General features: G+C 42.4%; 1 pseudogene; it reads left to right on the top strand.

Annotated features, from left to right (window-relative positions):
- The window catches only part of LOC124654631, a 41,873-nt pseudogene that overhangs the window by 15,851 nt on the left and 9,853 nt on the right, over positions 1-16,169 (top strand).

The raw sequence follows: 16,169 nt of genomic DNA, 5'->3' as shown, positions 1-16,169 counted from the left end.
GCGACACGGCGACGTACCCAGGTTCGAGGCCCTCCGATGGAGGTAAAACCTCTACTCCTGCTAGAGTGTATATGATATCACACAGTACAATGGTGCTCCTAGAGCCGTGTCCGGCTGGCCCCGGGAGGTTAAGGGAGACGATGGTCTCTCTCACGGGCAGCTCCGTAGGTAGGTGAAAGCAATAAATGATCGATCGTCCCCGCACGAGAGGGGGTAGTGCGGCTTATATAGGCACCGGCACTTTACATATAAGACCCTATAGTATACTAGCCGGCTTGGCCGGCTTCGGCTTCCGCTCCTTCCCGAGGTGGTGACGTCAGGAGCCGTTGAGGCGTCATGGCCTGTCCCATCCGGCTGCCACGGTCAGCGGGATGGAGAGGAAGCGTCCCTGTCGCCGTCGCCCACTGTAGCCTCCACGGCGCGTCGTAAGCCATGATGGCCTGTCCGGCGCGTGGCACTATTGCTCCACAGTGCCCCGCGCTTTACGGAAGATGAAGTCGGCGTGGACTTTGGGAACCCGGATCACCAACCCGGTTCCTTCCAAGTGCAAGACTCGCCGGCCTCGAGTCGGTCTCGAGGTACGGACCCCCGGTCGGATATGGCTTGTAGAAGCCAGCCCAGCTACAGCATTGGCGGCCGTAGCCAGGCCGACTAGGACCTAGAGCCAGCCCGGCTTCCGGACCAGCCGGCCACGGCGCCGGCCCGGCTGCTCCTCGGCCGGCCTTTGCCGCGAGCCGGCCGGTGGCCAGCCGGCTGCTCCGCGTCCATTGCCCTACCCGGGGTCTTCCCCGGCCAGCGGCGGCGGCGTCTCAGTAAGGTTTTCCGTATCGTGGCTCTCGGTACTGGGGGTTTCGCGACGAAGGCTTTAAGTAGGCGGAAGGGCAGGTCAAGGGGCGTCACGGGGGACCCACACAACAGGGCCGCGCGGCCAGGGCCTAGGCCGCGCCGCCCTGGCGTGTCGTCGCCCCGTGGCCCCACTTCGTTTCCTCTCCGGACTTCTGGAAGCTTCGTGCAAAAATAGGACCCTGGGCGTTGATTTCGTCCAATTCCGAGAATATTTTCTTACTAGGATTTCTGAAACAAAAAACAGCAGAAAACAAGCAATCGGCTCTTCGGCATCTCGTCAATAGGTTAGTGCCGGAAAATGCATAATAATGACATATAATGTGTATAAAACATGTGAGTATCATCATAAAAGTAGCATGAAATATAAGAAATTATAGATACGTTTGGGACGTATCAAGCATCCCCAAGCGTAGTTCCTACTCGCCCTCGAGTAGGTAAACGATAACAAAGATAATTTCTGAAGTGACATGCTATCATAATCTTGATCATACTATTGTAAAGCATATGAGATGAATGCAGCGATTCGAAGCAATGATGAAGATAATGAGTAAACAAATGAATCATATAGCAAACACTTTTCATGAATAATACTTTCAGGACAAGCATCAATAAGACTTGCATAAGAGTTACTCATAAAGCAATAAATTCAAAGTAAAGGCATTGAAGCAACACAAAGGAAGATATAAGTTTCAGCGGTTGCTTTCAACTTCAACATATTTATCTCATGGATAATTGTCAACACAAAGTAATATAACAAGTGCAATAGGTAAACATGTAAGAATCAATGCACACAGTTGACACAAGTGTTTGCTTCTGGGATAGAAAGAATAGGCAAACTGACTCAACAATAAAGTAGAAGATAGGCCCTTCGCAGAGGGAAGCATTGATTACTATATTTGTGCTACAGCTTTTCATTTTGAAAACAAGAAACATTTTTGTCAACGGTAGTAATAAAGCATATGTGTTATGTATAAAATATCTTATAAGTTGCAAGCCTCATGCATAGTATACTAATAGTGCTCGCACCTTGTCCTAATTAGCTTGGATTAACACTGATTATCATTGCATAGCATATGTTTCAACCAAGTGTCACAAAGGGGTACCTCTATGCCGCCTGTACAAAGGTCTAAGGAGAAAGCTCGCATTGGATTTCTCGCTTTTGGTTTTTCTCAACTTAGACATCCATATCGGGACAACATAGACAATAGATAATGGACTCCTCTTTAATGCATAAGCATTCAACAACAGTTAATATTCTCATAAGAGATTGAGGATTAATTGTCCAAACTGAAACTTCCACCATGAATCATGGCTTTAGTTAGCGGCCCAATGTTCTTCTCTAACGAGTATGCATACTCAAACCATTTGATTGTGAGAACCGCCCTTACTTCAGACAAGACGAACATGCATAGCAACTCACATGATATTCAACAAAGGTAAAAGAGTTGATGGCGTCCCCAGAAACATGGTTACCGCTCAACAAGCAACTTATTAAGAAATAAGACACATAAGTACATATTCTTCACCACGATAGTTTTTAAGGCTATTTTTCCCATGAGCTATATATTGAAAAGACAAAGAATAGAAATTTTAAAGGTAGCACTCAAGTAATTTACTTTGGAATGGCAGAGAAATACCATGTAGTAGGTAGGTATGGTGGACACAAATGGCATAGTAATTGGCTCAAGGATTTGGATGCACGAGAAGAATTCCTCTCAATACAAGGCTAGGCTAGCAAGCTTGTTTGAAGCAAACTCAAGTATAAAAGGTGCAGCAAAGCTCACATATGAACATATTGTAACTATTATAAGACTTTACATTGTCTCCTTGTTGTTCAAACACCTCAACCGAGAAAATATCTAGACTCTAGAGATCAATCATGCAAACCAAATTTTAACAAGCTCTATGTAGTTCTTCATTAATGGGTACAAGGTACATGATGCAAGAGCTTAAACATGATCTATATGAGCACAAAAATTGCCAAGTATCACATTATTCAAGACATTAAACCATTTACCACATGCGGCATTTTCCGTTTCCAACCATATAACAATGAATGAAGTAGTTCAACCTTCGCAATGAACATTAAAGATAAAGCTAAGAACATATGTGTTCATACGAAACAGCGGAGCGTGTCTCTCTCCCAAACAAAGAATGCTAGGATCCGAATTTATTCAAACAAAAACAAAAACAAAAAACAAACATACGCTCCAAGTAAAGCACATAAGATGTGACGGAATAAAAATATAGTTTCACTAGAGGAACCTGATAAGTTGTCGATGAAGAAGGGATGCCTTGGGCATCCCCAAGCTTAGACGCTTGATTCTTCTTAAAATATGCAGGGATGAACCACGGGGCATCCCCAAGCTTTGACTTTTCACTCTTCTTGATCATATTGTATCATCCTCCTCTCTTGACCCTTGAAAACTTCCTCCACACCAAACTCGAAACAAACTCATTAGAGGGTCAGTGCATAATTCATATATTCAGAGGTGACATAATCATTCTTAACACTTCCGGACATTGCACAAAGCTACCGAAAGTTAATGGAACAAAGAAATCCATCAAACATAGCAAAACAGGCAATGCGAAATAAAAGGCAGAATCTGTCAAAACGGAACAGTTCGTAAAGAAGAATTTTAAAGTGGCACCAGACTTGCTCGAGATGAAAATTCCCAAATTGAATGAAAGTTGCGTACATATCCGAGGATCACGCACGTAAATTGGCAGATTTTTTAATTTTTCTACATAGACTACTTGCTCAAATTCGTGACAACAAGAAATGCATTCTCGCGTAAAGCAATCCAAATCTAGTATTGGCTTTACTATCAAAGACTTTACTTGGCACAACAATGCAATAAAATAAAGATAAGTAGAGGTTGATACGAGTAGTAACAACTTCCAAGACTCAAATATAAAATAAAGGTGCGAAGTAAAATAATGGGTTGTCTCCCATAAGCGCTTTTCTTTAACGCCTTTCAGCTAGGCGCGTAAAAGTGTGTATCAAGTATTATCAAGAGATGAAACATCAACATCAATAGGTATCTTAGATGCTCCCCCATCCATAGTGGTGCTAAGGGATTTGTCAATTTTAGGCCTATAATAGCTTTTTGGCTTAGGCACTTTAGAGGCATACATGAATTTTTGCTCCTTACCCACATAAGCTTTCTCCTTAAACTTAAGAGAAGAAAAAGTTGAACCCAAGGTTCCCATAGCTTCTTCAAGTTCACTAATCCTATGGGTTCGATTATCATGAGTAGCACAGGTTTCTAAAACAACAATTCTCTCATTAATTCCACCTAGAGATTTATCAAGTTTATCAGTGCTATTAAGTAATATTCCCAATTTAGTCTCAATACTTGGAAGATCTTTCTCTATGGCCTCCAACTTTTTCATGACATCTTCAAGAGAGATTTCAATTTTAGCTTCATTAACAGGTGGTATTCCAACTAGACTCTCAATAATGCAACTAGCTTCTAAAGCAGGAGTGCCTAGGAAATTACCTCCCGCAAGAGTATCAAGAACATACCTATTCCAGCTAGAGATACCAACATAAAAGTACCTAAGTAGTGTAATAGTGGAGTGTTTCTTAATGCACCTATGATGAGCATCGCTAATTCTATACCAAGCATCTTTAAAACTTTCTCCCCCTTGTTGCTTAAAGGAACGAACTTCAACTTCCGGATTACTCATTTTTAGCAGTAGTAAATAAAGCAAACTAAATAAAGTAAATGCAAGTAACTAATTTTTTGTGTTTTTAATATGGAGAACAAGACAGTAAATAAAGTAAAACTAGCAACTAATTTTTTTGTGTTTTTTATATAAGAAGCAAACAAAGCAGTAAATAAAATAAAGTAAAGCAAGACAAAAACAAAGTAAAGAGATTGGATGTGGGAGACTCCCCTGCGGCGTGTCTTGATCTCCCCGGCAACGGCGCCGGAAAAGAGCTTGATGCGTGCGATCGACACGTCCGTTGGGAACCCCAAGAGGAAGGTGTGATGCGTACGAGTAGCAAGTTTTCCCTCGAGAAAGAAACCAAGGTTTATCGAACCAGTAGGAGCCAAGAAGCACGTTGAAGGTTGATGGCGGCGGAGTGTAGTGCGGCGCAACACCAGGGATTCCGGCGCCAACGTGGAACCCGCACAATACAATCACGGAACTTTGCCCCAACGTAACGGTGAGGTTGTCAATCTCACCGGCTTGCTGTAAACAAAGGATTAGATGTATAGTGTGGATGATGATGGTTGTTTGCAAAGAACAGTAAAGAACAATTGCAGTAGATTGTATTTCGGATGTAAAGAATAGGACCGGGGTCCACAGATCACTAGCGGTGTCTCTCCCATAAGATAAGCAGATGTTGGGTGAACAAATTACAGTTGGGCAATTGACAAATAAAGAAGGCATAACAATGCACATACATATATCATGATGAGTACTATGAGATTTAATCAGGGCATTACGACAAAGTACACAGACCGCTATCTAGCATGCATCTATGCCTAAAAAGTCCACTTTCAGGTTATCATCCGAACCCCTTCAGTATTAAGTTGTAAACAACAGACAATTGCATTAAGTATGGTGCGTAATGTAATCAACACGAATATTCTTAGACAAAGCATCGATGTTTTATCCCTAGTGGCAACAGCACATCCACAACCTTAGAACTTTCTCGTCACTCGTCCCAGCATTTAATGGAGGCATGGACCCACTATCGAGCATAAATACTCCCTCTTGGAGTCACAAGTATCAACTTGGCCAGAGCCTCTACTAGCAACGAAGAGCATGCAAGAACATAAATAACATATATGATAGATTGATAATCAACTTGACATAGTATTCAATATTCATCGGATCCCAACAAACACAACATGAAGGCTTACAAATAGATGATCTTGATCATGATAGGCAGCTCACAAGATCTAACATGATAGCACAATGAGGAGAAGACAACCATCTAGCTACTGCTATGGACCCATAGTCCAGGGGTGGACTACTCACACATCGATCCGGAGGCGATCATGGCGATGAAGAGACCTCCGGGATATGATTCCCCTCTTCGGCGGGGTGCCGGAGGTGATCTCCGAACCCCCGAGATGGGATTGGCGGCGGCGGCGTCTCTGGAAGGTTTTCCGTATCGTGGCTCTCGGTACTGGGGGTTTCGCGACGAAGGCTTTAAGTAGGCGGAAGGGAAGGTCAAGGGGCGTCACGGGGGACCCACACAACAGGGCCGCGCGGCCAGGGCCCAGGCCGCACCGCCCTGGCGTGTCATCGCCCCGTGGCCCCACTTCGTTTCCTCTCCGGACTTCTGGAAGCTTCGTGCAAAAATAGGACCCTGGGCGTTGATTTCGTCCAATTCCGAGAATATTTCCTTACTAGGATTTCTGAAACCAAAAACAGCAGAAAACAGCAATCGGCTCTTCAGCATCTCGTCAATAGGTTAGTGCCGGAAAATGCATAATAATGACATATAATGTGTATAAAACATGTGAGTATCATCATAAAAGTAGCATGGAACATAAGAAATTATAGATACGTTTGGGACGTATCAGTCCTTTCCCTTCTTCAGAAGGTAATACTCATATACTTGTTGCTGTTGATTATGTTACTAAATGGGTGGAAGCCATACCCACAAAAAGTGATGATGGTGAGACCTCTTTAAGAATGCTTTTAGATGTTATTTTTCCTAGATTTGGAGTACCTAGATATCTTATGACTGATGGAGGTTCTCATTTTATTCATGGTGGTTTTAGAAAAACTCTTGCTAAGTATGGTATTAATCATAGGATTGCTTCCGCTTATCATCCTCAAACTAGTGGGCAAGTAGAATTATCAAATAGAGAAATTAAATCTATTTTGGAAAAGACTGTTAATAAAACTAGAAAAAATTGGGCTAGTAAGTTGAAGGAAGCACTATGGGCTTATAGAACTGCTTATAAGAATCCTGTGGGGATGTCACCTTATAAAATGGTTTATGGGAAAGCTTGCCATTTACCTTTAGAACTAGAGCACAAAGCTTATTGGGCTGTGAGAGAACTAAATAAAGATCCTAAACTTGCCGGTAAGAAAATATTGCTACAATTGAGTTCTCTAGATGAATGGAGAAGTGAAGCTTATGGAAATGCTAAACTTTTTAAGGAGAAAGTGAAGAAATGGCACGATAGAAGAATTATCAAAAGAGAATTTAATGTTGGGGATAAAGTCCTATTGTATCGGTCTCGTCTCAGATTTTTGTGTGCAAATTGCTCTCAAAATGGGAAGGACCATATGTCATTGTGGAGGTGTATCGTTCAGGGGCAATTAAGATTGGTTCTCTGAAAGGTGATGCCACACAAGTAGTGAATGGACAAAGGCTCAAGCACTATATTTCTGGAGATTCTTATAATGAAGATGTTGATGTTATTCGAGTGGTGACTCCGGAAGCTTTCATCAAAGGTCAAATTGACAGCTCTGCAGAGTTCGACTTTGAATAGGTAACAGTACTGGTAATAAAAAGTCTGCGTTTAACTTTCCGAACAATGTTTTTGCTACTTTTGGAAAATATGAAAAATTACGAGATCGAAACGGAGAGGAGGAGACGCACGGGGGAGTGCCCCCATAGGCCAGCGCGGGCCCCAGCCTGGCCGCGCCGCCCTATGAGGATGGCCCCTCGGAGTCCCTCTCCAACTCTGGTTCGACCTGGTACTTTCCCTCCGTCGTGAAAATTTCTGCAATATAATCCCCCGGACCCCCCGAGGTCCGTATATCGTTTTCTCGTCGTGTTTTGCTTCGACTTGTTTCTGTTCAGATGTCGTCGCAAGGTTCATCCTCGGAAGATTATGCAATGCGTCGCAACCGTGAGCTCCTCCAGGATCTACATCAAGGAACTTTCGTTGGATGGGCGGAAGATCAAAGGGTCGTGACAAGACGGAAAGAGATGGATGAGAGCGTCAAGGAGGAAGTGAAGAAGATGTCATCAATAGGGAGTAAGCCAATCTTGGTGGGATCGATTGACACTCGACGTTCTTTTTCTCATAACTTGCAGGGACCTTTACCACCTGCTCCTAGCCTCAACTCTTTCCCTGCTATGGAGGAGGCTCTTCGGGTTACCGATGAGTTTTGTGATCAATACCGTGTTCCGAGAAGGGAAGTGGAGATACTTCAAGAGGAGAACAACCGACTTCGCAGAATGCTAGAGCAATTCCTCACTCCCATCAGGGTCGTTCCACCATCACCACCGAAGGAGTAATTCATCATTGGTATTGGCACCCCCTTGGTTTGTTCCAAGCTTGGGGGGTGCCGTGGTATCACATCATCACTATCTTTTATCTTTTTACTATCAAGTAGTGTCATATCATGAGTAGGGAAGTTATCATATAAGATGGTTGCAGTGTGGAAGTATCTCTCTTCAGTTGGTTATCTATGTATCCCTTGGTGTGAGTTATCGTTATGGAATATTAATGAGAAGTTTTATCATTTACATATTGCACACCTTATTTTAGTTTGCAATCTCTATTATATGATTGATCTTGTTGTTAGTATTGGTATCACTTTGGGAGCATTGAGTAAATCTATTTGGTTTTGGCAAACTTAGCATTGGTCAATAGCAACAACACTTTGAGTTTAAGTAGAAAAGAGGAAATACACGTAGATATGTTATTTCATTATCTTTCTTTCTTGTTAGCTATGAGCTTACTATTCAGAAGTTAACATTATCTGTGCTTACAAGAAAGATGCATGATTGTTTCTATCACATGTATATTTGTTTGTTTCCCTCCGCCGCGGCCTGCTGCCATTCGTGGAAGACGGCCGCGACGTAGTCGTCGCTGTCGTCCTTCACCTCCTCATTGTGGTACACGAGCGCCTCGATGTAGTCATCCTCATCGTCGTAGGCGGCGTAGGCGTCGTCGTCGTGGTCGTCGTCGTCGTTGTGCTGCGCGCGCGTCACCGCCTGCTGACGACGCCTCGGCGCCTCCTACTGTCGTCGACGAGTCGGCGGTGCAGACCCGAAGGGAAAATCCTTGTCGCCCATGAAGCCCGTCCTTCTTCTCTTATCCGTCTCGGTCGATAGATACGTACGCCAACTATCGGAGTCGATGGCGTACGCCGGATCGTCGCGGAGGTCCGGCGGCAGGTACCGCCTCCTTCGCCGGATCTCCGCGCTCCGATCGGGCTCGCGCGCAGGGACGGGAGGGATGGGCACCCGGCGGCACCTGAGCCACCAGCCGCCAGGCAGTTGCACACCGGCCCAGCGCTCGCACGACATCCATTTGCCGTGCATGAGCCTCCCCAGCGTGGCGGGGAGCGGCACCCTCTTGCAGCCGCTGCCGGAGGCCTCAAAGTCGTTCTTCTTGATACGTCTCCAACGTACCTATAATTTCTGATGTTCCATGCTTGTTTTATGACAATACTTACATGTTTTGCTTGCACTTTATAATGTTTTTATGCATTTTCCGGAACTAACCTATTAACAAGATGCCGAAGTGCCGGTTCCCGTTTTCTCGCTGTTTTTGGTTCCGTAAAGGCTGTTCGGGCAATATTCTCGGAATTCGACGAAACGAAGACCAAACATCATAATTCACCGAGACGGACCAGGACACCGAAGGAGACCCGGAGAGGAGGCCCAGGGGCCCCACACCATAGGGCCGCGCGGGCAGGCCCCTGGCCGCGCCGGCCTATGGGGAGGGCGCCCTGGTGCCCCTCCTGCGCCGCCTCTTCGCCTATAAGACCCCTTTCAACCTAAAAACGCGAGACCAATTGACGAAACTCCAGAAAGACTCCAGGGGCGCCGCCACCATCGCGAAACTCCGTTTCGGGGGACAGAAGTCTCTGTTCCGGCATCCTGTCGGGACGGGGAAGTGCCCCCGGAAGCCATCTCCATCAACGCCATCGCCTCCATCATGCTCCGTGAGTAGTTCCCCCATGGACTACGGGTTCTAGCTGTAGCTAGTTGGTACTCTCTCCCCATGTACTTCAATACAATGATCTCATGAGCTGCCTTACATGATTGAGATTCATCTGATGTAATCGGTGTTGTGTTTGTCGAGATCCGATGGATTGTTACATTATGATTATCTATCTATAAAGTTTATGAAGTTATTGTTGCTGCAATCTTGTTGTGTTTAATGCTTGTCACTAGGGCCCGAGTGGCATGATCTTAGATTTAAGCTCTATACTTATTGCTTAGATTGTATCTACAAGTTGTATGCACATGTCTATGTCCGGAACCAAAGGCCTCAAAGTGACGAAATTGGGACAACTCGGAGGGAAAGGCTTAGATATGAGGATCACATGTTTTCACGGAGTGTTAATGCTTTGCTCCGGTACTATATTAAAAGGAGTACCTTAATTGCCAGTAGATTCCCTTGAGGCCCGGCTGCCACCGGCTGGTAGGACAAAAGATGTTGTACAAGTTTCTCATTGCGAGCACGTATGACTATATATGGAAAACATGCCTACATGATTAATGATCTTGATGTTCTCGTCTTAATGCTATTTCAATCCTATCAATTGCCCAACTGTAATTTGTTCACCCAACACTTGTTATTGGAGAGTTACCACTAGTGTAGATAGCTGGGAACCCCGGTCCATCTTTCATCATCATATATTCGTTCTACATGTCATTGGAAGTAGTATCAACTATTTTCTGGTGCCATTGCCTCTGTGTTACTATTACTGCTGCTGTGTTACTGTTACTATTGCTCTCATATCACTGCTACTTTCACATCACCCCTGTTGCTAGTGCTTTTCCAGGTGCACTGAATTGACAACTCAGTTGTTAAGGCTTATAAGTATTCTTTACCTCCCCTTGTGTCGAATCAATAAATTTGGGTTTTACGTCCCTCGAAGACTGCTGCGATCCCCTATACTTGTGGGTTATCAAGACTATTTTCTGGCGCCGTTGCCGGGGAGGCATAGCTCTACTCATAAGTTCACCTGGGGAGTACACTCTACCTCTCTCTCTGTTTCTGTTTTATTTTATTTTGTTTTGCTTAGTTTACTTTTGTCTAGTTTATTTGTGCTTAGTTTATTTCAGTCTAGTATTATTTTGCTTAGTTTACTTTCGTCTAGTTTATTTTTGTTTTGTTTTATTTTCCTCATATACCCGAAAAACCATAAAAATTTGAAAAACCGAAAAATTAAAAACTGTTGCTATGGGAGAACCGACAACCTATTTGGAGCTTATTGAATTATATAATAACTATAGAGAATCAAGAACGGGAGAAGTTATGAGAGCTGTGATAGAAAAACTGAATACAATTGCTGAAATCTTGCTTAAACGCCATGATATAAACTGTTGCTCTAAACAGGATACTAAACATCTTAAATTTCACTGTGGCTTTAGTGAGGAATTTTTAATTAAGAACTATAATTGGAATAGCTATATTCATCTTGGGTTCGAAGAGGTAGAACAATATGTTTTGTTTATGGGAGCTTCTGAGATCGAATCCTTCATTGCTAAAAATTATGAAACTTGTGTTGTTTGTCAGGACCTTAAAGATTATGTCTCTTCTATCCTTAATTTTTGCATAGAAAGCTACAGTGATAATCCTTATATCATTGATTATAAAGAGAGACTCATTAATGCACAAGAATGCACTCACAATTTGCAGGAACCAGTGGAAGAAGAAATTGATGAACCCGAAAGCTCATTGGATGAAAGAGAGGAGGAAATTGATGAACCCGAAAGCTCATTGGATGAAAAAGAAGAGGAGAGTGATGAACAAAAGGAGGAAGAATGGATTAGCTACCCATGCCAACCTTCTAATGAGAGTAACTCTTTATCTCTTACACTATTTGATTGTCCTCCATGCTTACCAAAGGAGGTTGAATGTTATGTTCCTGTGGATTCTCTTGAAATATTCCCTATGAGTAAAACTTGTAAGAATAATTATTCTACTTTCATTTATGATAATCCATGCTATTTTGATAAATCTTATGATAATGCTTTGTTTGTGCCTGATGTCGAAATGCATGGTACTAAAGAGTTTTGCTTGGCAAATGTTTATGATAAATCTCTAGATGATGGTCCTATGTTACTTGATAATATTAATTGTACTACTAATGAAAATGGGATTGGAGAGTTCTTGACTTTATCTATGAGTCCCATATCTTTTGAGATTGATCAATCATCTTGTTACATTATTGATAAAAGTGGTTTAGAAAGTTTCGATCCTATTATTTTTGAGCTTGATAAAAATTATGTGTTTATGGATCATGAAAGACATGCTTCATGTGATAGTTATGTTGTTGAGTTTGCTCATGAAGCTACTGAAAATTATTATGAGAGAGGAAAATAAGGCTGTAGAAATTTGCATGGTACTAAACCACCTCTCTATATGCTGAAACTTTTGAAGTTACTCTTGTTTTATCTTCTTATGCTTGTCATTTTGTTCTTCATGAATTTATTTGTGTACAAGATTCCTATGCATAGGAAGTGGGTTAGACTTAAATGTGTTTTGAACTTGCTTTTTGATGCTCTCTTTTGCTTCAACTCTTATTTCTTGCGAGTGCATCATTAAAACTGCCGAGCCCATCTTAATGGCTATAAAGAAAGCACTTCTTGGGAGATAACCCATGTGTTTATTTTGCTACTGTTTTGTTGTGTTTTGGAAGTTGTTACTACTGTAGCAACCTCTCCTTATCTTTATTTTATTGCAATGTTGTGCCAAGTGAAATCTCTAATAGAAGATTGATGCTAGATTTGGATTTCTGGGCAGAAACAGATTTCTTGCTGTCACGAATCTGGGTATGATTCTCTGTAGGTAACTCAGAAAAATCTGCCAATTTACGTGAGTGATCCTCAGATACGTGCGCAACTTTCATTAGTTTTGAGTTTTCTGATTTGATCAACGGAAGTACCTCTTAAAAATTCGGGTTTACTGGCTGTTCTGTTTTGACAGATTCTGTCTCTGTTTTTTGCATTGTCTCTTGTGGACTTTAAGTAAGGCTTTCTAGACGTGGAGAGCTGTAGCTAATGTTTTATTGAGTTCTTGCAATGTGTCACTACAGGTCTAAGGTGCATTAAAGTTTTTTGAGTACTAACCCCTCTAATGAAGTTTATGAGAAATTTGGTGTGAAGGAAGTTTTGAAGGGTCAAGAGAGGAGGATGATATATGATCAAGAAGAGTGAAAAGTCTAAGCTTGGGGATGCCCCCGTGGTTCATCCCCGCATATTTCAAGAAGACTCAAGCGTCTAAGCTTGGGGATGCCCAAGGCATCCCCTTCTTCATCAACTTATCAGGTTTCTTCTATTGAAACTATATTTTTATTCGGTCACATCTTATGTTCTTCACTTGGAGCGTCTGTGTGTTTTTTTATTTTTATTTTTGTTTGAATAAGATCGGATCCTAGCAATCCTTGTGTGGGAGAGATACACGCTCCACTTTTTCATATGAACACTTGTGTTCTTCGTTTTACTTTTAACGTTCAATGACAAAAGTTGGAAGCTATTGCATTTATTGCTATTTGGTTGGAAACAGAAAATGCTCCATATTGTCTTGGATAATTTGATACTTGGCAATTGTTTTGAGCTCTCTAGTAGATCATGATTAAGCTCTTGCATCATGTAGTTTAAACCTATTAGTGGAGAAATACCGTAGAGCTTGTTGAAACTGGTTTGCATGATTGGTCTCTCTAAGGTCTAGATATTTTCTGGTAATTGTGTTTGAGCAACAAGGAAGACAAGTGTAGAGTCTTATAATGCTTGCAATATGTTCTTATGTAAGTTTCTGTTGTACTGTTCATACTTGTGTTTGCTTCAAACAACCTTGCTAGCCAAAGCCTTGTACTGAGAGGAAATGCTTCTCGTGCATCCAAAACCTTGAGCCAAAACCTATGCCATGTATGTCCACCATACCTACCTACTATGTGGTATTTTCTGCCATTCCAAGTAAATACTTCATGTGCTACCTTTAAACAATTCAAAACTTTATTATCTCCTATTTGTGTCAATGTTTTATAGCTCATGAGGAAGTATGTGGTGTTTTATCTTTCGATCTTGTTGGGCAGCTTTCACCAATGGACTAGTGGCTTCATCCGCTTATCCAATAATTTTGCAAAAAGAGCTGGCGCGGGGTTCCCAGCCCCCAATTAATCAACCTTCATTAATAATTCTCTTCACACGTTTTGCTCTGATTCATCATTAAGCAACTTAATTTTGCAAATAGACACTCCTTCATGGTATGTGAATGTTGGAAGGCACCCGAGGATTCGGTTAGCCATGGCTTGTGTAAGCAAAAGGTTGGGAGGAGTGTCATCCATAAATAATGAAACTAAAGTACATGTGTTAACAAAAGAGAAGAGGGATGATCTACCTTGCTGGTAGAGATAACGTCCTTCATGGGAGCCGCTCTTGAAAGTCTGGTTGATGAGGTAGTTAGAGTGCCCACTACCATTCGTTGACAACAACAAACACCTCTCAAAACTTTACTTTTATGCTCTCTATATGATTTCAAAACTTAAAAAGCTCTAGCACATGATTTAATCCCTGCTTCCCTCTGCGAAGGGCCTATCTTTTACTTTTATATTGAGTCAGTAAACCTATTTCCCTCTATCTTAAGCAAGCAATTGAGTTGTTGTGATCCAACCATTTATATTGTGATCTATGTAATCATGTCTTTTATTCTTCCTTGTTTAGTACAAATTTTATCCGAATGAATATAGCTTTGAAGGTTATCAATGATTATGAGGAGATTATTATGATTGAGTATGCAAGTTTTGCCGTATAAGTTTTAATATAAGAGCGCTGCTCGACAGATAAGTACAACCTGCAAATTGTTCTTTGACCAAGAACGAAGTTTGCCATCACCAACTATGATTTCCTATGCACCTTTATTTGTGATTTCCTTCTACTTGTTTCAAGTTGAATTATATGAGGAAGTTGTTCACTAGAATGTCTTGTGTGAATTAATGTGATGCTTCTTGTCCGTATTTTATTTATCGACTCTTCACTCCATAAACATGTGGTCTTGTTTACTGAGTTCAGTTTCGCTTGGGGACAAGCGAAGTCTAAGCTTGGGGGGAGTTGATACGTCCATTTTGCATCACTATTTTATATCATAATTTACTGTTATTCATTGATATATTTCATATTTAGAGATGATACTTATGTTATTTCACCTATTTTGCATGTTTCATGATTATTGGAGAATCACTCACCGGAGTCAGGATTCTGCTGGAAAAAGCACCGTCAGAATGCAATATTTTGGAAGATCAACAACTGTCGAAGATTACACCGAAGGTCTTATTTCTCCAGAAGACGGAGCCAACCAAAAGCAGGGGCCGAGGAGGGCCACCATGGCCCCCCATAGGCCGGTGCGGGCTCCACCCTGGTCGCGCCGCCTTGTGGGGAGGGGGCCCACAGCCCCCTTCGGCCGCCTCTCTTCCGCGTACTTCATCTACCCGAAAACCTAAGGTGCGGGGAATAATCGCGAGGAGACACAGCCGCCTCTGCGGGACGGAAAACACCAAAGAGAAAAGAGCTCTCCGGCAGGCTGAAATCCGCAGGGGAAATTCCCTCCCGGAGGGGGAAATCGACGCCATCATCACCGTCATCGAGCTGGACTTCATTGGGATCATCATCACCATCATCTCCACCGCCGACACCATCATCTCCACCGCTGCACCTCGTCACCACTGTAACATCTAGGGTTGAATCTTGATTATTTCATAGGGGAAACTCTCCCGGTATTGATTACTCCTTGTTATTGATGCTATTGAGTGAAACCATTGAACCAAGGTTTATGTTCAGATTGTTATTCATCATCATATCACCTCTGATCATGTTCCATATGATGTCTCGTGAGTAGTTCGTTTAGTTCTTGAGGTCATGGGTGAAGTCTAAATGTTAGTAGTGAACTATGTTGAGTAATATTTAATGGTTTGATGTTTAAGTTGTGGTGTTATTCTTCTAGTGGTGTCATGTGAACGTCGACTACGTGATACTTCACCTTTATGGGCCTAGGGGAATGCATCTTGTATTCGTTTGATACTTGTGGGGTTGCCGGAGTGACATCAACCTGAACCCCCGTTGGTATATCGATGCAAGAGGGATAGCAGGATCTCAGAGTTTAAGGGCTGTGGTTAGATTTATCTTAATTACTTTCTTGTATTTGCGGATGCTTGCAAGGGGTATAATCACAAGTATGTATTAGTCCTAGGAAGGGCGATGCATTAGCATAGGTTCACCCACACAACACTTGTCAAAACAATAAAGATTAATCAGCTATATGAAGCGAAAGCACTAGATAAAATCCCGTGTGTCCTCAAGAACGTTTGGTCATCATAAGTAAACAAACCGGCTTGTCCTTTGTGCTAAAAAGGATTGGACCACTCGCTGCAACTAT

The sequence above is a fragment of the Lolium rigidum genome, chromosome 1 (assembly GCF_022539505.1).
Source record: "Lolium rigidum isolate FL_2022 chromosome 1, APGP_CSIRO_Lrig_0.1, whole genome shotgun sequence".
Classification (NCBI taxonomy): Eukaryota; Viridiplantae; Streptophyta; class Magnoliopsida; order Poales; family Poaceae; genus Lolium; species Lolium rigidum.
This window is presented reverse-complemented; position numbering and strand designations above follow the sequence as displayed.